The sequence below is a fragment of the Crocodylus siamensis genome, chromosome 8 (assembly GCF_052110815.1).
Source record: "Crocodylus siamensis isolate JL-2025a chromosome 8, ASM5211081v1, whole genome shotgun sequence".
In the NCBI taxonomy this organism is placed as follows: domain Eukaryota; kingdom Metazoa; phylum Chordata; order Crocodylia; family Crocodylidae; genus Crocodylus; species Crocodylus siamensis.
Window position 1 is genome coordinate 44232715 of NC_143402.1, and position 21019 is coordinate 44253733.

The window sequence follows — 21019 nt, forward strand, 5'->3', positions numbered from 1 at the left end:
GGGCCCTGAAGGACTGCACATGGGCTGCGTAGAATAGGGTCTGTGTGGGGCTTGAAGGACTGCACGTAGGCCAGCCTGAGTAGAAAGTGAGTGAGCCCAGTGAGGGCAGAACAGCAGGCCAAGGAGGGGTCCAGAAAAACTATGTGGCACAGTGTTTGGAGGGGCTCAAAGAAGGCAAACCTGCTAAAGAGAGGCTGAGCAGCTCAATAATGTACCCAAAATAATCTTGACTGGCTCATGATCAAGCCAGGACAAGCCATTCGAAGGTCCAGGGTGCCTGTGAGGGACAGCCAGAGGCTAGAGGCCTGAAGTCCTGACTGGCCTAGAGGCAAGACCAGTGCCTGTGTGCCCAAAGGTCCCAGAGGGGGTCACTGCTGAAAGGGAAAAGGGCTTAGGGAGTTTTGCAGCCCAGAATGAGGGCAGAGTTTAGACCACTTGAGGGGGAGGAATCCAGGTGGGGTCCGAACGTCAGGCAGGCATAAAGTGAGACCCATTGTGGGGCCAGAGTCATCTAGTGATGCCATCTGCAAGGCATGGGAAATGGTGTAGGGATGGTACAGAGCCATGTATTATTTCCTTGGCATTGGGCAGTAAATGTGCAGGCTCCTGTCTATAAACAACTTCCAAAGTTACATCAAAGGCATAGCAGGAAAGGTGGGCGGGCCAATGGTTGGACCAGCCACAAGACGGCCCTCTATCACAACTATCATGAACATTTAGTCTAACATCTTGCATAACATAGGTGAGAGAATTTTACCCAGTATTCTAAGCAAGAAACCCAAATATTTCGAATTGAAGTACATCTTAAAGAAAAATATCCAGTCTCAACTTAAAAACTCCAAGGCTACTTGTACATGTGATGGAGGTTTAGTTTTTCAGGGTTGTATTCTATTCACCCTGTAACAGGGAACCCTAGCCCTGTTACCAAGAAACAGGGTGGTCCTTTTAAATCCAGAACCTTCCAGGCACAGCCGGCCTATCAAGTAGGGGTTAAGGCTCAGGCCCTGCCAGCCGGCCAGGTGACAGGAAGGGGAAGGCCAGAACCCTATAAACGGTGAGTGGAGAAGGTCGGAGAGGCAGCAGAGAGGGGGATTCCCAATAACCATGGTGCCACAGCAGCAGCCTCTTTTGGAAGAATACGCCACGCTGTGAACCAGAAACATTATCATCTAAAGTAAGCAGGCATGTTGCCTCTCTTATTTCTTTATTATTATTTTTCCATTATATGGCCATAGAAGCCTTTGGTTTGTGTTGGTAGCTGGTGGTTTGTGGCTGAGGCTATAGGGGTGGAGGAGGCCTCATTAGTGCCAAGGGGCACCATAATAAGGGGCTCAAGAAGCCCTGTGGTACTAGAGTTTTTGAGAGCTAAAGCCTTGGAGTCAAGCCCTAATTAGTGGGGGTTTTTGACTGACAGGCCTAGCTAGAGAGAGAAGGGGTAAGCCCACAGCAGCTGAGACCCCAACATAAAAAAGAATTTATAAAACCATCTGCAAGACTTGGGCTGTGGTGTAGGGGAGGAACGGAGCCACAGATAGTGTCCCCTGGCATCAGGGCAAGAAATGGGCAGCCTCCTGCCTAATTAAGATAATTAATTAATTAACAACAAGGCATGGCAGGAAAGAATGCAGGCGGTTGGCCCAGAAACAGGTGGGTGGGCCAAAGGCAAATCAGCCCGAGAAGGTCCCGTTACACCCCCCTAACTTGAAATGGTGGGTTTTATTTTTCCATCACTCATTGGTTTTAAATCTCATAAAATGCTCAGTGCACTATTCACAGTAAATTACTGTGGAGGGCACCGCTTAACAAACCACCCCGCTGATCTCTTCATGTTAAATTACAGCAGGGGATGCTGCACACCGCTAATCTCTGCTACAGACTGATGATGTATATAGCTCACAGCTTGCTGAAATGTACAGATGATTGAGAGTGATCAAGAGACTGACTCCTGCTGCCAGGCCTCTTACCCCAAGGAAGAAGAGGGAAGAGCTAGGACAAAAGTGGACACCGAGCTCCCATACTGTTCAGCTAAGGGCTGGATGAAGGTTGTCACTGGCCCCAAGGCTCACTGCACTAGGGTCATCATCCCCCCTGGATATCTGCAAAAGGTACAAAGCCCTTGCAGCACCAGTAGAGCCAGCAGAGCTACCAGCTCCTGCAAGTGAGAAAGAAATGTGATCAGTACTATCCCTAAGAAGAATCGCAAAATAGTTTCTGTGGGAGACTCCCTCCTGAGGGGGACAGAGGGAGCTATCTGCTGCCCTGATCCCTTAGCCCGGGAGGTCTGCTGTCTCCCAGGGGCCCATATCTGGGAGGTAGCTGAGAGGATCCCAAAACTTATCCAGCCCTCCAACCACTATCCCATGCTCCTTATCCATGTGGGCATAAATGACATGGCTTGGAGCAATCCCAGCTAGGTCATGAATGACTATAGGGCTCTGGCAGCAGGGCTCGGGGTTGAGGGTACAGATTTTTTTCCCTCAATCCTTCCAGTTACAGGTCACGGGTTGAAAAGGGAGAGACAAACTGAAATAGTGAACAGAAGACTGCGACATTGGTGCCATCGTGAAGGCTTTGGCTTCTATGAGCACAGTCTGCACTTCAGAGAGAGAGGCAGCGGCCTGTTGGGAAGGGATGGCCTCCATCTCATTCCACTGGGGAAGAAGCTCTTTTCAGCCAGAATGGCTGGTCTGCTTGACCGGGCTCTAAACTAAGCTCATTGGGGGATGGGCGGACAACCACCAGTGCAAGTTCACTGAGCATCAACCACTAAATCAGCAGGTTAGGCTGCTCAAGGGAACTCATCACTAGCTCAGCCCAGGAACAGAGATTCTCCAGGAGTGTAAGGAAATCTAAGGGCTCCAACGGCACACTTACTTGCCTCTATATAAATGCGAGGAGCTTGGGGTCCTTCAGGAGGAACTGGTCCTTCTTCTAAACAGAAACGACTACAACCTCATAGGGATAACAGAGACCTGGTGGGACTTCTCCTATGGGACCATGGGTATAGATGGTTATACAGGAGAGATCATGCTGAGAAAAGGGGAGGTGGTGTAGCTCTCTATGTGAAGGAGCAGTACGTTTCCCTACAAGCAGAGTATAGCACCCAAGGAAGACAATGGGAGGCCCTCTGGGTTAGAATATGAGGGGAACATGAATGGGATACAATGGTAGGAGTCTACTACAGACATCCAAATCAGAAACAAGAGCTGAACCATGAATTCACTACAGAACTAGCTGAGGCTGCACACACTCCGTGTCTGGGCAACAGCGATCATCGCCTGCTGGAATTCACCATCCAGCGCAAGGTGGCAAAGGCATGCAGTAAGGCAGCGGCCCTAGATTTTAGGAGGGCAGACTTCAACGAGCTAAGGAGGATAGTTGGAGAAGCACTGAGGTCCCAGGGGGGTGGGGAGCCAGGTGTCCAAGGAGAGTGGTCGTTCCTTAAGGAGATGATCCTCCAAGCCCAAAGGAAGGTAATCCCAACGAGGATCAAAGGGAGCAGGAGAGCACACAAGCCTCTGTGGCTCACCAAAAGAATCCGGGAAGGTCTCCTTGCTAAAAAGGAGGCTTATACCCAGTGGAAAGAAGGGGTCATCACCAGGGAGGGCTATTCTGTAGTTGCTCGGGGATGTAGGGGGGCAATTAGGAAGGCCAAGGCAGAGATGGAACTGGGACTGGCTTCCCAGATTAAGGACAATAAGAAGTCTTTTTTTAAATACGTAGGGGGTAAAAAGAAGGTCCTGGGTAATGTGGGGCCCTTGCAGGACGACATGGGTAACTTGGTCGTCACACCAGACGGCAAAGCTAACGTGTTTAACGATTTCTTTGCCTCTGTCTTCCTAAGTAGGGACCAGAACAACCACCTCCCTGCTGGGCCCCCCTCGGGCCCCAGGGGAGGCACACCTGGGCCACGGGTTAGCGAGGATTTAGTTAGGGAGCTTCTGGAGGGGTTGGACATATTCAAGTCAGCCGGCCCGGATGATCTCCACCCTAGAGTTCTAAAGGAACTGGCCGAGGTCATTGCAAGTCCCCTGGCACAACTTTATGAGCACTTGTGGTACTCTGGTGAGGTACCGGAGGACTGGAAGAGGGCCAACATGGTCCCCATCTTCAAAAAAGGCAGGAAGGAGGACCCGGGAAACTATAGGCCGGTTAGTCTCACCTCGATCCTAGGCAAGCTGTTTGAGAAAATTATGCTGGCACACATCCAGGAGGGGCCAGCAGGAGACTGCATGCTTAGGGGCAACCAACCTGGGTTCATCAGTGGCAGGTCCTGTCAGACCAACCTGGTGGCCTTTTACGATCAGATCACCAGATCATTAGATGCAGGGGTAGCAGTGGATATAATCTTCCTGGACTTCTGGAAGGCTTTTGACACTGTCTCTCACCCTGTTCTCATTAAGAAACTGGGGGGCTGTGGTGTAGACACCCACACAGTCAAATGGGTCGCCAACTGGCTGGAGAGCCGCACCCAGAGGGTGGTGGTGGATGGGTCCTTCTCAACCTGGAGGGACATGGGCAGTGGGGTCCCCCAGGGCTCGGTCCTCGGGCCCGCACTGTTCAACATCTTCATCAGCGATTTGGACGAGGGGGTAAAAAGCACCCTGTTCAAATTTGCTGATGACACTAAGATGTGGGGAGACGTGGGCACATTGGAAGGATGCAACAGGCTACAATCTGACCTAGACAGGTTACAAGGGTGGGCGGACGAGAATAGGATGGGTTTCAACACAGACAAGTGCAAGGTGATGCACCTCGGGAGGAACAACCGGCACCATACCTACAGGTTGGGGAATTCCCCTCTTGTCAGCACGGAGGCGGAAAGGGATCTGGGAGTGATCATTGACTCCAAGATGAACTTGGGCCGGCAGTGTGGAGAGGCAGTTAGGAAGGCCAACCGCACCTTGGCATGCATCCACAGATGCATCTCGAGCAGGTCCAAGGAGGTGATCCTCCCCCTCTATGCAGCACTGGTCAGGCCGCAGCTGGAGTATTGCGTCCAATTCTGGGCGCCGCACTTCAAGAGGGATGTGGATAGCATGGAGAGGGTCCAGAGGAGGGCCACTCGTATGATCAGGGCACAACAGGGCAGGCCCTATGAGGACAGGCTGCGGGACCTGAACCTGTTCAGCCTCCACAAGAGAAGGCTGAGGGGGGATCTTGTGGCCTGTTATAAACTAGTCAGGGGGGATCAGCAGGCATTGGGGGAGTCACTGTTCCCCCAAGCACCACCAGGAGTGACCAGCAATAATGGTCACAAGCTGGCAGAGGGTAGGTTTAGGTTAGACATCAGGAGGTGCTACTTCATAGTCAGGGCAGCTAGGGTCTGGAACCAGCTTCCAAGAGAAGTGGTGTAGGCTTCTACCCTGGGGGTGTTTAAGAGGAGGTTGGATGAACATCTTGCTGGGGTCATTTGACCCCAGTATTCTTTCCTGCCATGGCAGGGGGTCAGACTAGATGATCTGCTCAGGTCCCTTCCGACCCTACAAACTATGAAACTATGAAACTATGTTTGTCATGGGAAACTTCAACTACACGGGCATCTCATAGGAAGAGCATTCAGCCAAATCTGATCAGTCACAGAGCTTCCTCACATGCATGGATGAGCACTACCTGTTTCAAGAAGTTTATGGGCCAACAAAAAGTAAGGCGCTGCTGGACCTGGTACTGGCCAAAGGGGATGAACTAGCCAGTGACCTAAGAATCGAAGGGAAACTGGGTGACAGTGACCATGAATTGATGATCACTTTCACAATCCTTCACAAAGCTGGCAAGTCAGTCAGCAATGCAGAAGTCCTTCAGTTCAGAAAAGCCTACTTTCATAAGCTCAGGAGGCTTGCTGTCAAGGCCCCAAAAGGCCATGATTTGACAGGGAGGGAAGTTCAAGATGAGTGGTTGCTTGTTAAGAACTGATCCTAAAAGCACAAGGGAAGTCCATTCCAGCCCATAGGAAAGGTAGTAAAAGGGCTCTGCAAGCCCTTTGGCTTAACAGGAACTTATGGACCTCCTACATCTAAAAAAAGAAACTTATAAAGGATGGAAGACAGGAAACACCACTAAGGAGGAGTATTCTGCATTGGTCCACACCTGTAAGGAGCAAACTAGTAAAGCCAAGGCTGTATCTGAACTCCATCTGGCTACAAGAATCAAGGACAATAAAAAGTCCTTCTTCAGATATGTGGAAGTCAGAAAAAAAAACAAGGGCATCACTGGATCCCTGCTAAACCAAATGAGGCAGCTGACAACCAACACCCAAAAAAAAGCCAACATACTTAATGATTACTTTATGTCAGTCTTTCACAAGCCCAAAGGGACCACCCTGCCTGACAAGATGCAGGATGACCAGGGTGAGGGACACCATTAGTGTAGTGCTTGTAAGAGAATACCTTGGAAGGCTGAACGCTCACAAATGAGGTGGTCTGGATAGACTGCACCCAAGAGTGCTAAAGGAACTGGCAGATATCATAGTGCAGCCACTGGCAAGGATATCTGAGAACTTGTGGTGCTCAGGCGAAGTACCGGAAGATTGGAAGAGGGCCAATATGGTGTCTATCTTCAAGAAAGGAAGGAAAGATGACCTGGGAAACTACAGGCCAATCAGTTTGACCTCAATCCCTGGAAAGATTTTGGAAAAAATTATCAAAGAAACCATTCTTGACAGGCTAACAGAAGGAAATGTTCTGAGGGACAGCCAGCACAGGCTTGTTGCAGGTAGGTCTTGCCTGACCAATCTCATTTCCTTCTATGGCCAGGTGATATAGCACCTGGACAAAAGGGAGGTGGTTGATATCATACATTTGGACTTCAAGAAAGGCTTTGACCTGGTGTCTCATGATGTCCCCATGGAAAAATTGGGCAACTGCGGCCTCAACTACTCCACAGTCCAATGGCTGGGGAACTAGCTCCAAGGTTGGACCCAGGGAGTGGTAGTTGATGGAACCGAATCAACATGGCACTCAGTGACTAGTGGTGTCCCCCAAGGCTCCATTCTTGGGCCTGTACTCTTTAATGTCTTAATAAACGATTGGGACACTGGTGTCAGAAGCAGGCTGGCTAAGTTCGCTGATGACACCAAACTTTGGAGAAGAGTGTTCACACTTGAGAATAGGTTGATGATTCAGGCTGACCACAATAGGTGTGCAAGGTGGGCAGATGAAAACCCTATGGCTTTCAGTACAGAGAAATACGTGTTCCACCTTGGGAAAAAAAACCTGCATCACACTTATAGGCTCAGCAATGCTACACTTGCTAGCACCATGAATGAAAGAGACTTGGGGGTCCTGACTGACCATATGACCATGAGCCATCAATGCGATACCACAGCTGGCAAAATGAACAAAACTCTGGCTTGCATCTACCGATGCGTCTTGAGCAAGACCCACGATGTCATCCTCCCACTGTACTTCGCCTTGGTGAGGCCGCAGCTAGAGTACCTCTGGCTCTCGGCATTTCTTTACTATGGTTATATAGCTTTACACTATCTAGCTCACCAGTACCAGTACCAGTAGCAAACTAGTCAGAGAAGCATATAACCATAGTGGGATAACCCCCAAGGGCTTGTTTTGTTTCTCAGACAGGTTTTGCAACTCCCAGTGAACTCCACGGTGCTGCAGCCAAACTGCTATTGGTGCCTGAGCTAGTTTAAACCTGCCTTTGTGTAGCAGTGTGGCATCCCCAGAGGTTGCTGTAAGCCCCTGGTGGCCTCAAAAACTCTCTTTTTGCCTTGCTTGCTCTGGTAACAGTCTCCCCTTCACTTTCCTGTCACACCTTGATGTCTTTTATGGTTTTATGAATAAAAAAGGGATGCTGCATCAGGGCTTCCTAGACCTGGTTTTGCGCTAATGACCACTTGGTGGCCGTGGTCCTTTGCCTTATGGACTAATAGCATGGCTCCATGCCTCCTCTACACCATGCCCCATGCCTTGCATACAGCATCATTGTGGATGTTCTTTTTGTTACATGTCTACACTCCCACAGACCTCCTCTGGGCCTTCAGACTGCTCCGTCTCTCATACAGCTCCACTCGAGTCTCCAGGCTCCTCAGTCCTTCACTCAGCCACTTTCTGGGCTGCCACACTCCTTGGCTCCTCCCTCGACTCCCCTTTGGGCTGCCAGACCCTTTGGTCTCTCATGTGGCCCTTCTCTAGGCCTCACTATTCCCAGCCACTCACTGGACCACTGGACCCTTCTGGTCCTACCACACTATTCCTGACCCCTTGCTGGGGCACTGGACCCTCCTGGTCCCATTCACTCCCAGCCTCTTCCTAGGCCTCTGGACCTGGTTCTACCTCTGCTTTTATTTCAGGTTTTGCTCCCCTTGTCTTGCCCCACCTTAGAGTTATCCACAAGGCAACAGGGGCTGGGGCTTTAGGGGATCTTAGACTCTCTCTTTCCTGGGGTTTGGCCCTGGTGGCACTTTCTAGGGGCTGCTACACCATGAGCAGTCCCACCGTCATGACCCCAAACCCCAGTAGGATGCAGTTTTTGGTCATACCCAGGACCAACTTGGGGCCTGGCCACTGTCCCCAGATAGTGTTCCTGGCTAACAACCCTATCTATGAGCTCCTTGACCCCTTACTGATGTCACCCTTTTGGGCTCCCTTGACCCCAGCTCTCTCTGTTTCTGAGCCCTGATCTCCCTGGCTCTCATACACCCCTTTTCTCGGATCAGCTTTCTCTTTCCTCTGCCCCTGGTTCTCCTACCTCTGGGCCCCCGGTCTTGGCACTGTTGGACCCTCCTCTACACCCAATGGCCCTGTCCCAGCCATACTCATTCCAGGCCTCAGTTTCTCCAACCACTTCCTCTTCGGCTGTGGCCACACCTGGACCTTCAGCCTCTCCTAGGCCCGGGCCCAGCATTGGGCCAGGTGAAAACTCCAGGCTTTCTGTGGTTCTGGCAGTCTCCTGCTGCTGTTGTCTCTGGCCCTGGGCCCACCAGCAGGCCAACGATTTTCTTGTTCGCTCCCTTCAGCACCTTCTCTTCTCGGCCCTCCTAGTCTTCGGATAGGTCTGGTTTGGCCATCTTCATTCTGGGCTGCCCTCCTCCTGAGTCAAGAGATTCTCCCCGAGTCAGGTGACTCCCTCTATCAGGTCTAGCCTCACCTGCTGGCTTCTTGGGTCAGCTGACTCCAATCAGCCCTGGCTTGCACCTGCCGACAGCTTCACAGGCAGCTTGACCTCCTAAAGTGGCATGCACCCCAAGTGTCCTGCCACACTTTGATATGCTTATATTACTCTGAAATGACTGCTGGGCAGATGTAACCTTATGAAAGGGCCTCAGTTTGGAGCCCTAGAAACAGGCAGATGTTTTAGCTTATACAACTGCTTGGAAACTGCCAGCATTTGTAATCTATCTAGTGGTACAATGCACTGGCTTGCAAAGAATCTGAGATCAGATAAGCAGGGGACTGAAGAGACAGCATATTTGACTGTGGGAGGAGAGGAGAGCTAGGTATTGCTTTACGCAGAGCTCCATCAAAATCTCTTCCAGGTTTTTCTACATGGAGGCCCTCCCACTAAAAATGGAACTCCATCCTAACCCTGAGAAGAGCATCCACAGGAAATGGTCTGTCCATGGAGACTTCAAGTCTGATAAGTCAGTAATAATTTCTCTAGTTAGTAGAATTACACCCAGTTGTGATGCAAGAACTAAGCCTTTCACATATCAACTTCTTCCCCTACTCTTTTTACTCTGATCCAGCCCTTTATAGCATGAAATATGATGAATCCACTGTCTGACATGAAAACTTCTAACAGAGGGCTTCCCCTGCTAGAAGTATATGGCTTTTGTTGTTGTTGTTGTTGGTCCTTAGACCAACATGGCTACAACCTACACCCCTGTGGCTTTTTTTAAATCATTTTCACAAATCAATTAACAGAACAATACTGGGTCTATTGGGAATAAATGAAGCAGCAAGAAGGCAAAGCTAAAAAACATCTCTATATTATGAAATAGACCAAGGAATCAACTTTATGGACAAGGCTCAGAGATCATATGTGTATGGCATTTCTCAGACAAACCCTTTCCTACCGGTGCCATCACACTACACCTCAGGCATTAGAGCAGTTGTGATAAAAGAGGAAAGAAAATCAGAGCAAGTTCCTCACAGCTCGAGGCACTAGATAGATATATATATAGCTAATATATATATATATTAGTTGAATAGCACAGACTGACCTAATGAAGGATCCATGTGAAAAGGTTCCCTCTTAGACTCCTTTAGGGCTTAGGTCTGCACCACTGAAACCAGTGGAAGTGCGATTGGATTCTCACAGAATCCCAGAGCAGCAAAAGCTGCAAGGCTTCATTAAGTAAGACATGGTTACAACACAGCATTGGGATCTATTTCCAGTTCCCTTTTCAGTGCACACTTCAGCCTGGGTGCATCCTGGCACCCACGGATATGGCCAGACTTGAAAGAAAGGCCCTTTGGGGGAGCCTTTTCTTATCCATGACACAATATTTAACAGACACACGTACTCCCTATTCTTGTCAGCACAGTGTCACTGGCAAGCACCCCCAGGGACTGCCCAATTTGCAACTAGGGTGAGCCCATCCTTCCTTGTAGCAAAGTGGGCCTAAATTCGGTAGCAAGGCCTCTTGGTTACCATGGAAACCTTAGGCTTCAGCCAGAAAATCCTACAGCCAATGCAGCTGAGAGAGGGAGATGTGTGGGCTGAGGAGGGTCTTGGTGTCAGGCTGCCCCACAACGGCAGGGGTCTTGGCCTGTAACCTATACTCAAGATCCTATTAGGGCAAAGACTTCTCTGGTGCTGCTTGTCCAAGAGTTAAGCAGTGGGCCAGCTTGAAGAAGAAGAGACTGGGCAATGCATAGCCTTTGGTCCAGTGAAGTCTAGAACCTAGGGCTTAGAGCCCTAACCACTAAATTATTGGGCTAACACAGGGGTGGGAAAAATATAGCCCACTGGCCAGATCCAGCCCACCAACTGATTGTACCTGGACCATGGAGACCAGCTGTCTATTGTCTGGATCTGATCTGTGGTTGCCCCCATCAATGCCTGCTGCCCCCAGCCAACGTGCACAGCTTCCCGGCAGGGCTGCTTCTGGCATGGCTGCAGCCACCCAGGTATTGCTCAGTTTCCCCCCACATCCAGTGGCTCCTCCTGCCCCTGCTGCATCAGGTAGGGGAAAGCTTCAGCCAGATGGCTCCAGCTCCAGCTCCAGCTCCAGCTCCCTTCCACCCACTCCACCTGTCCAGCACAGCTGGGGCAGAAGTCAGAGAAGTCAGTGGAGGTTTGGGGAGCCAAACAGTAGCTGGGCATCAGCAGCCACACCAGGAGCAGCCCTACTGGGAAGCTGCGTGCCCTGGCCAGGGTGATGCCAGGGCCAGCAGACATGGGTGAGAGCATGGCACAAGCTGCCCCAGGCAGGAGTGAGTGGAGCTCAGACCCATGTGGAGAACTGCGGGGGCAGCCATGGACCACACCTACACTGCACTGCCCAGGTGAGCTCTGCTGCATGTGCCCCCTGCCGCTCCTTCCTCCCCCACCCCCAACTAGCTCCTGGGACCTAGTGCCCAGGCAGATCCCTCCCAACACACACATGCACACGCATGTCCCGCCACACCCATCCCCCCCCACTCCCCCCCCCCCCACACACAATGTATAAGAGTAAGGCTGTCTTTTGAGCTATTATGCAATCACCTCTATGTATACTACTCAAAAAAACAAAAAACAAATCAGGACAAAAATTACTTTTTAAAAAAAAAAAAATGTTATAGTGATGCTTGATTTTTAGTATATGATTTATTTTTTTTATCTATAATTTGTTAAAATGATACCTTCTAAAAGATTTTGTGTGTGCAGCTGTCACAGGAGCACTTGGGTGCCCTGTTCCTATGAAGGAATAAGGGCTGCTGAAGCTCCCTGAGACAGCACAGGTGTTGGTTGCCAGAGCAGCCAGGCTGGTCACATGACCAGAAGGGGGCAGGGCCGGGCCTTTATAAACAGCCCAGGCCAAAGCCTAGCGGCAGTTCCCTTTGGGCAGCCTGAGCTGAGCTGAGCTGAGCTGAGCTGAGCTGAGCTGAGCTGAGCTGAGCTGAGCTGAGCTGAGCTGAGCTCCCAAGGGGCTGCACCATGGTAAGGGTGGAGAGAACCCTGACTGGGAGGCCTTTGCAAGAGAGCCAGGTGGGCCTAGATCCTATGTTATAGCCAGGAGGCTTGTTGTTGCATTACAGCCGATTGGCTTATGGTTCTGTTTAATTATTGTTATACCGGAGGACCAGGCGAGGCTGTAGGGGTGGAGGAGGCCTCATCAGGAGCTCCCCAGGGAGGTGGGGTGCTCCCAGCACCAGAGAGGGGTGCTGTATTGCAAGGCATATAGAAACCAGCCCCAGAAGGGGTGAACAGATTGAGGAGCCTGGGGAGGGCATGTTTAGTGAGAGGAAGCCCAACGTGGGCATAGGTGGAAGCCCTAGTGGGGCAGGACCCAGAGAAAGGGGTCACGGGGGCCAGGTAAGGCTAGGGCCGCCTGAGCCCCAATTAGGAAGAGTCCCCGAGGGGCTCCACAGTGGCGGGGACCCTGGGGCCCGCGAGGGCACCATAGTAGGGGTGTATTACCCCAGCCCTGACAAGGTGCACAGTGCTGGCGAGGGCACTATAGTTCGGGGTGTAATACCCCAGCCCTGAGAAAGGGCAAAGAGGACTTTGCGGGGGCCAGGCACGGCTGAGGCCACCTGAGCCCCACTTGCAAGGAGCACCCATGAGAAGCCCGAGGGGCTTGTGTTAGGGCCAAAGCGGGGCACACAGGAAGAGAAGCCCAGGGTAGGGTGCTACTATAGCAACGAGCCTGGAGAGGGCGAGTCCGCGATTACAGAGAGCCCGGAGAGGGCGAGTGCGCGGAGGGACAGGCCCCAGTGGGGGCCACCATCTGTATGTGGAGAGGCTCCAGGAGGGGCAAGTATATTGAGCGGACCCCAGGAGGGGGGTGAAGATAATTAGTAGCCCCAAGAGGGCTAGCGGATAGAGGGGCGCCAGTTGCGTGACAAGCCCCGGGGTGCCGGTGAAGGGGCACCGGTTGCATGACAAGCCCAGGGGCGCCGGTGAAGGGCGCATACAGGAAACTGACCGGATAACGTCCGGTACATCTGCGAGGCTTGGGGCATGCTAAAGGGGAGGTTGGAGGCATGCATGGCCCATAAGGCTGGGGTGCATCAGGTCACTCCCTACAGAACGGGGGACAGTATAAGCATAGCACGGTGTCAAGGGCGACAATAGGCAGCCTCCCTTCTAGAACCATATAACAAGACGTGGCGGGCGAGTAAGAGGGTGCTGGACCGTCTACTTGGCATGGCAGGGGGCGCTAGAGAGATCACGGCCGCTCACGCGCCCCGTTCCGTGATAGCAGCCCTCAACAGCTCACCAAAACTCATTAAGTGGCCCTCTAGCTGAAATAATTGCCTACCTCTGTGCTAAACGATGGAAGGGTTGTCCTCCTCCTTCATCATTTATTACCCCCTAGTTGGGATTTTCTGTGACTGAACTTGCAGGACTTGCTTGGCCATATGAGTGAATGTGATAAGTACAGCCCTATTGAGCATGCTTCATAGCACAGAAGAGTGTAAGAGAGGAGATGAATTGCAAATTATTTGTATGTGCCCATGACTGCATTTACTTGGCTATACACGTACCATTTAAAAACATAGAGGGCAATAGGAACCTTCTTTTAGTTCACAGAATGCTGCAGATACATTCATAGAGTATCTGCACTACAGACATTGTCACGGGGGAAGATGGAGGGTGTCATAGAAGTTTCTGCCTGATTAAGAGCAGGGACATAGGTTAGAGCCCAGGACCCCCTTTCCTGCAGATCAGTAGGAGGCAAATGGGGCTTTTGACCTCCTTGAAGGTGAGAAAAGGAAATAGGAGTTGAGGAAAGAACACATTAGCCAGATGTTTCTGCTAAAATGATCATCAGTGACATTTTGAGTGGGTCTATGCTATGGTGCCATAGCTCATCACTGTGGTGATGTAGCATTGGCAGGCACTAACCATGATGCCGCCGCTACTGTTCAGTAGCAACTGTCTACTGCACAGTAGCTCATTGCTACTATGCAGTAAGGTTAAAAGTGACCCGTGCGCTGCTGGGACTGCATAGTACCAATTGTGCAGTGGGGCACACGTGTACATGTGCCCATTAATTGGATTGCTACTTAAATTGTCTATACTGGGTTTCTGATTTAACCCTGATGCCCATTTCCCTCAGAGCTGCTTTTTAAGATTGTCAGTCATTCTATGGCAGGACTGTATCAGCTTACATAATGTTTCCCAGAAACTTTTCTTTGAACCCTTTCCAGGGTAACACTAGTTATTTTTAAAGAGAGTAATCAGTTCCTTGGTGTGTGTTTCTCCCCAAGGAAGTGGATCCATAGATTCATAGATCTTTAGGGGCTGGAAGGGATCTCGCAAGATCCCCCTGCACTAGGCAGGAAAGACAATTGGGGTCAGGTGACCCCAACAACATGGCCATCCAGGCTCATCTTGAAGATACCCAGGGCAGATGATTGCACCACCTCTTGGGGGAGTTTATTCCACAGTCTAGACACTCTGACTTTGAAGAAGTTTTCCCTGGAGTTGAGCCTGAGGCAATCTTCCAGGAGTTTGTGGCCATTACTCCTGGTTTTCCTCAAGGGTTTCCTGGTGAACAGCTGGTCAACGAGTTCTTGATGTATTCTGCTGGTGTAGTGGTAAGCTGCTACCATGTCCCCTCTTAGCCTTCTCTTTTTCAGGTTGAAGAGGCCCGGGTCCCTCAGCCTCTCCTCATATGGCTTGCCTTGCAAGTCTCTGATCATTCGGGTGGCTCTTCTCTGGACTCTCCCAAGCTTTTCCATGTTCTTGTTGAGGTGTGGTGCCCAGAACTGGACACAGTACAGGTTTCTGTCGCCAACCATGAGTTTGCCAACCACAGTTTTGAGTATTCATGCTTAATATTCTATATATCGTTTTGGCTATCACGGTATAGTTTTGAGTAACCACAGTTTTCTGTGGCCATGCATCAGCCCACTACCTGCCATTTTTCCCATAAGCCTTTTGTCTTGCCAACCATGATTTTGCCAACCACAGTAGCTTTCAGGAACCTAACCCCAGCAGTTTGCGAGGGAAACCTGTACTCCAACTGTGGTCTCACCAGTGCTGAGTACAGTGGAAGAATCACTTCCTTCGTCTTACATGAGATGCATCAGTTAATGCATGCCAGAGTATTGTCTGCTCTGCTGCCTACAGCATCACACTAATGGTTCATGTTCATGTGATGGTTGATTATTACCACTAGGTCCCTTTTGGTTGTGATGCTAGTCAAATTGGCGCCACCTAGCCTGTAAGGAAAGTGGCAGAAAAGTGAAGGGGAGACTGTTTCCCAGAGCAAGCAGGGCAAAAACGGAATTTTTGGGGCCACCAGGGGCTTACAGCAACCTCTGGGGATGCCACACTGCTATATGAAGGCAGGTTTAAACTAGCTCAGGCACCAATAGTAGTTTGACTGCAGCACCGTGGAGTTTACCAGGAGTTGCAAAACCTGTCTGAGAAACAAAACAAGCCCTTGGGGGTTATCCCACTATGGGTTATATGCTTCCCTGACTAGTTTGCTACCAGTATCTGAGCTTTTCATAGACATTTGGGCTGGAAGGGACTCCGAAGAATCATTGAGTCCAGCCCTGCCCCAGGGGCAGAAAGTCCGCAGGGACCATAGGATCCCAGCAAGATAGACATCCAAATGTGTCTTGAAGGCATTCAAAATGGGTGCTTGAACCACCTCCGCCGGCAGCCTATTGCAAACCTTGGGGGCTCGGACAGTAATGAAGTTCTTCCTTATGTCCAGCCTGAATTGGTCACAGTGGAGTTTGTTACCATTTGATCTTGTCATCCCTTGGGGGGCTCTGGTGAACACCTGTGATAAACTTATAGGTGGCCACCAGATCACCCCTGAGCCTGCACTCTTCCAGGTTGAAGAGTCCCATGGCTCTCAGCCTCTCATCATAAGGTTTGTTTTTCTGACCTCTGATCATGCATATGACTCTCCTCTGCACTCTCTCAAGCTTCTCCACATCCTTTTTGAATTGTGGAGCCCAAAACTGGACACAGTACTTCAGCTGTGGCATCACCAGGGCTGAGTACACAGGGAGAATGACGTCCTGGGATTTGCTTAAGGAGCATCTATGGATGCAAGCCAGCATTTTGGTCACTTTACTAGCCGCAGCATCACATTGCAGGCTCATGTTCATTTTGTGGTCAGTGATGACCCCCAAGTCCCTTTCTTCCATAGTGCTAGCCAGCGTTGCACTGCCGAGCCTATAAGGATGCTGCAGGTTTTTCTTCCCAAGGTGGAGAACCTTGTATTTTTCAGTGTTAAACACCATCAGGTTCGCATCCACCCATTTGCTAAGCCTGTCCAGGTCAGCCTGGATCACCCGCCTGTCTTCTGGTGTGGATGCTTTGCCCCAAAGTTTGGTGTCATTGGCAAACTTGACCAGTCTGCTTCTGACTCCAATGTCCACATGATTAATGAAGATGTTGAACAACATGGGTCCAAGGACAGAGCCTTGGGGGACCCCGCTGGTCACAGGGCACAATGATTGACTTCCATCAATTTCTACCCTCTGGGTCCAACCACAGAGCCAATTTCCCAGCCAGAGGATCATGGTGGACCCAAGGCCACAACTGGCCAGTTTTGTCAAGAGGTGATCATGGGATACCAGATCAAAGGCTTTGTTGAAGTCAAGATATATGACATCAATCTCTTCTCCCTTGTCCAGGTGATAGGTCACCTGGTCGTAGAAGGAAATGAGATCGGTCAAGCAAGACCTACCCGCAACAAACCTGTGCTTGGCTATCCCTCAGGATGTTGGCGTCGGCCAGTCCATTAAGGATGGCCTCTTTAATAAACTTTTCTGAGATTTACAGTGATGCAACTGTGTCTGTGTTTGCACAACCCCAATTTCCTGCTGCTTTTAAGTCCATTTTAGCGCTGTATGCTAACACTGCTTAGAGAGGTTTTAGCGTGTGACGCTTTCATGCTACGGTGCTCCATGTGTCGATTTTGTTTGTGCAAACAGGCAGAGACTCCAAAGACTTGTAATTAACCCCTTTGCCATAAGGGACCGCTGTGTTCCAGCTTTTAGCCAGTAGGTGACGCTGTACTTTTTAAGGTTTTTTTTACCCTCCTTCACTCCTCACACCTCCCTCCTCCTCCTCTCCCTCCACAGTCAGGTTATTTCAGGATGTGTGTGCTTCCTTGCTTGTTTGTTTGCCTATTCTTAACCTTCAACCTTGCCTATCCTTTTATTACTTTCTCAAGCAAAAGAAAAGTTATGGCTCAGAGAAATTTCATCATCTACGTGTTACCACCACCACCCATGTATCCTCCTGTCCTCCAGACTGGCCTCTCTCTGTATCCTCCACCTGCTGTGACCTTGTTAGAAATGGAATATTGTTAGAAATGCACAGCTTGCATCTTGCACCTGAAAAGAAAGAGATACTGCCAAGGACTTTTTTCCTCTCCCAGCCTTGCTACAGCCTTTCTCATGCTAATTGCAGTTTCTCCCCCATCCTCTCCCTAGTCTTTCTCATACAGATTGCAGGAGCCAGAATTCAATTATCTGTGTCCCTGAAAAGGGGTAGGGGAAGTAAACTTTTGGTGACCTGTTGTAGTTTCTGAGCATGCCTTAATTAGCTGATGCATATTTACTTCTCCGCCCTGCATACTTAAGTAGTTAATTATACTATACATGCGATGTATGTAGTGATGTAACCACATGTATGCTTGTATGAAATGGAAGTGAGCTGTAAGAGTTCCTGTTTCTGCACACGTGCCCAGGAGGGAGAAGATAAATATTCCCTGCAAAATTCCTTTGTTGGTTCGGTGTGATCTGAGTTCTTGACTCTGCTCTGACCCTATTTGCAAATACACCTTTTGTGCCATCTAACATATGTGTGTCTGTGATTTTTTTGCGGGCCTCCAGAGAAACGAACCGCTTTATGCATCGACCTTTTCACACCCCATCAACTGCCCGTGTAGTGGCCATGGCTCCCAATGTCTGCAACAGCTTCAGCAGTACCAGGGAAATGGTAATTTTTCTTTGACTATATATTTTGAAACTTTGTTGGAGGGAGTGGTTACATGACTTCCTTCAATATTGCAACCTAAACTTGCATTACATTACATTCTAGAGCTGCGAGTCCAAAGCGCTGCCTGCCAGACAGCACCTGGGGTATACAGTGTCACAGATTATATTTGGGTAATATGTCCCACTGACTGTGTGTGTGTGTGTGCGTGCGCATGCGTGCGTGTGTGTGTGTGCGCGCGTGCGTGTGTGTGTGTGTGTGTGTGTACGGGGTTTAGCAAAGTCTGTTTTGTTAGCTGTGCACCAAGCCCACCTCCTCCTCTTCCTTTTCTTCTCTTTTCCTTTCTCCTCCAGAAAATTTCCATGGGCAGAACTCGCTGGAGAAGAGCCCACAGGACAGTGAGGAGGTTTCCAAGGTCAACTAAATACCATTTTGGGGGTGGTTTTTTTACATTTTCTATCTTTGTAAGACTTTTGTTTTACTTCTGTAGTATTTTGTATTTAATTTTATTTTTATATGTCAATTATAAATGTCAATATAGTTATTTTTTATATTCATTTCATAATCGTTTCAGTAAACTTTTTTGTTCTACTATTATAATGATGGATGTGTCATTCTTTCTTTGGAAGAATTGGGGTTTTTTTGACTGCACCCCCCACAGGATGCTGTGCCTGGGGGCGGAGGGGGTTGGCATTACATTACTTGAAACAACACTTGCAAATATTTGCAGGGTGAAGAGTTGCTTTTGCCAGCATTTTTTAAGTGCTAGCTAGGGTGCGTCCAGTCACATATGTCTTGTAAGAAAAAGATGTTCCCTTTAGGCTTTAGCAAGTCTTTATTAAGTCTTTAAAGTGCATTACAATGCATGGTCGCTGAGGGGGGGGAAGGTTTGAAAACAGCTTCTTTGCAGGCAGGCTGCTATGGGAGGTATGATGCAAAAAGTAGTTTTTTTACAAATGCTTTCCTTGCAATGCACACCGTTTTCTAAAAAAAAGAAAAAAAAGAAAGAAAAGAAAGAAATCCTGCAGACCACCCCCCAGCACTTTGACCTGCTGTCTTCCCCGCCCCACCCCGCCCCCTGGATAGAGCCTGGTCATTTCAGGTGTGCAGGCAGAAGTTTGCTGGGGAAATAGTTGGAGTTGGGTTTGCATCTCCAGAAAAGGAGCACGAGCTGAACAGAAGCTGGAGGGGGTATCTGGCCTTGTTTGGACATTTCCTTCCAGAGGTACTCTGTCGCTGGATGCATAGCCACACTCATGTGTCTGATTACCCAGACATTTTGCATGAGATGGTTATCCCCAGACATATTATTGAGAGGTGCCTGTGAGGGGGAGTCCACCCAATCTAAATATGTGTTTGTGTCCCCTTGGGGAAACAACGGCACTCACTCCCCAGCCCCCCTGCCTCCCAGGTCCATGAAATCAAGCAGGAGCAAGTACAAATCATAATTATTTCTTCCTCATCTTTACTTTTATTTTTTATAAATTGAATTGCAATCAATTCCATTGAGAAATCACAATACAATTTACACTACAGCCATGCATAGGGATGGAGGGAGGGAAGGTGGAAGAAAGGGATGGTCTTGCACCCCCTTCTCGGTTACTAAAAATGTAAAAGAAAAATGTAAAATGTCCTGAAGAAGGACTTCTTATTATCCTTGATTCCTGTTGCTAACTTAAATTCAGTCGCCACCTTAGCTTTCCTAATCTTCTCCCTACATGTGTGGACTGCTGTTGTAACGAGGACTGTCCCAAACTTCCATTGTGTGTATGCCTCTCTTTTTTCTTTTTCAAGAGGACCATGATATAAACTCCACAACTTAAGAATTAGGGAATACATGGGCCCCTGCCATGACTTACTTCCTTTCCGCTTACTCAGAACTCATTATGCCAAGTCACATGGTAGAAATTTGGCTGAATTGCCTAGCCTAACAATCCAATTGCTTAAAAGAACAATTAATTTGGGACTTTCCTCCCTCTATGATGCTTCCTGAGAAAAGGTTCCTGACCCTCCAGCACTAGTCCAAGCCATAAATTCCTAAAACCTTATGAAGCCCATGAAGCATGAGTTCCCAGTGGTTTTTCCTCTTCTCTTAAAGCTCATTTTACCCAACTCCTCTCCTGGCAGTACTGTCCTAAACCTGGAACAAAGCAGGTCTCTACTGTCTCAGTGAGATCTTTTACAATCCTTCAGCAATTATGGATGCCAAAACCAGTGTGGCTACTACCCTGGTTAGCCCACTGGAGGGTGTCCCTTCTAAGTTTTAGCTGTATACTGAGATTTTATTCCCTGCGGTAGCTGCAGCACTGGCCACTTCCATAAATACAATTTACAGCAATGCAGCACAAGTACTAGTGCTGATTCTCCCAGACTATGCCAGGGCTTGTTAATCCCATGAATTGGCAGCACCACAGTTTTTTCAGGAAGAGCAGACGTTCTAGAGACCTAGCACAACTCTCAGAGTACAGGAGTCAACTCTTCTTCCCTTGTAGGTCCAATAAGCACTAAGTTCACAGCTGGTAAAGGACCCAGACTGCATCATGGCAGGCCTGGATACTCCTAGTTTATCTCCTTCCCCAGACCCTGGCTGGCTGGGGGAAGAGCTGCCAGCCAGCTATGCCTACCTCACACAGACTGCCAGCTCACAAACCCGTGCCTTCTCTCTGAATCTATCCAGAAACCCTGGTACCAGGCTCTGCTAGACAATGGGCCCCTTTTGTCTTCAGGCTTCTTCTCAACAGATGACATTAACTCTTTGATGTCTGGAATCAGGTTCTCATGTGAACTGCTAATGGCAATGAAAGATAGAGGGAGGGGGCTCTGAGGGTTAAATTTCAGCAGCCAATGCCATTTTCCTCTCTTTCCTTCCCTTTTCATTACTGAGAAAGGCAAATAAACATCTGAAATCTGTCACTGGAGGGTCTTGATATTTCATTCATCT

The 21019-nt window shown here is 49.4% G+C and overlaps 1 protein-coding gene across 1 annotated transcript in view; it reads right to left on the reverse strand.

Annotated features, from left to right (window-relative positions):
- The window catches only part of LOC149858366 (protein eva-1 homolog C-like), a 51239-nt gene that overhangs the window by 23091 nt on the left and 7129 nt on the right, over nt 1-21019 (reverse strand). The gene's annotated exons all lie outside the window — the stretch shown is intronic.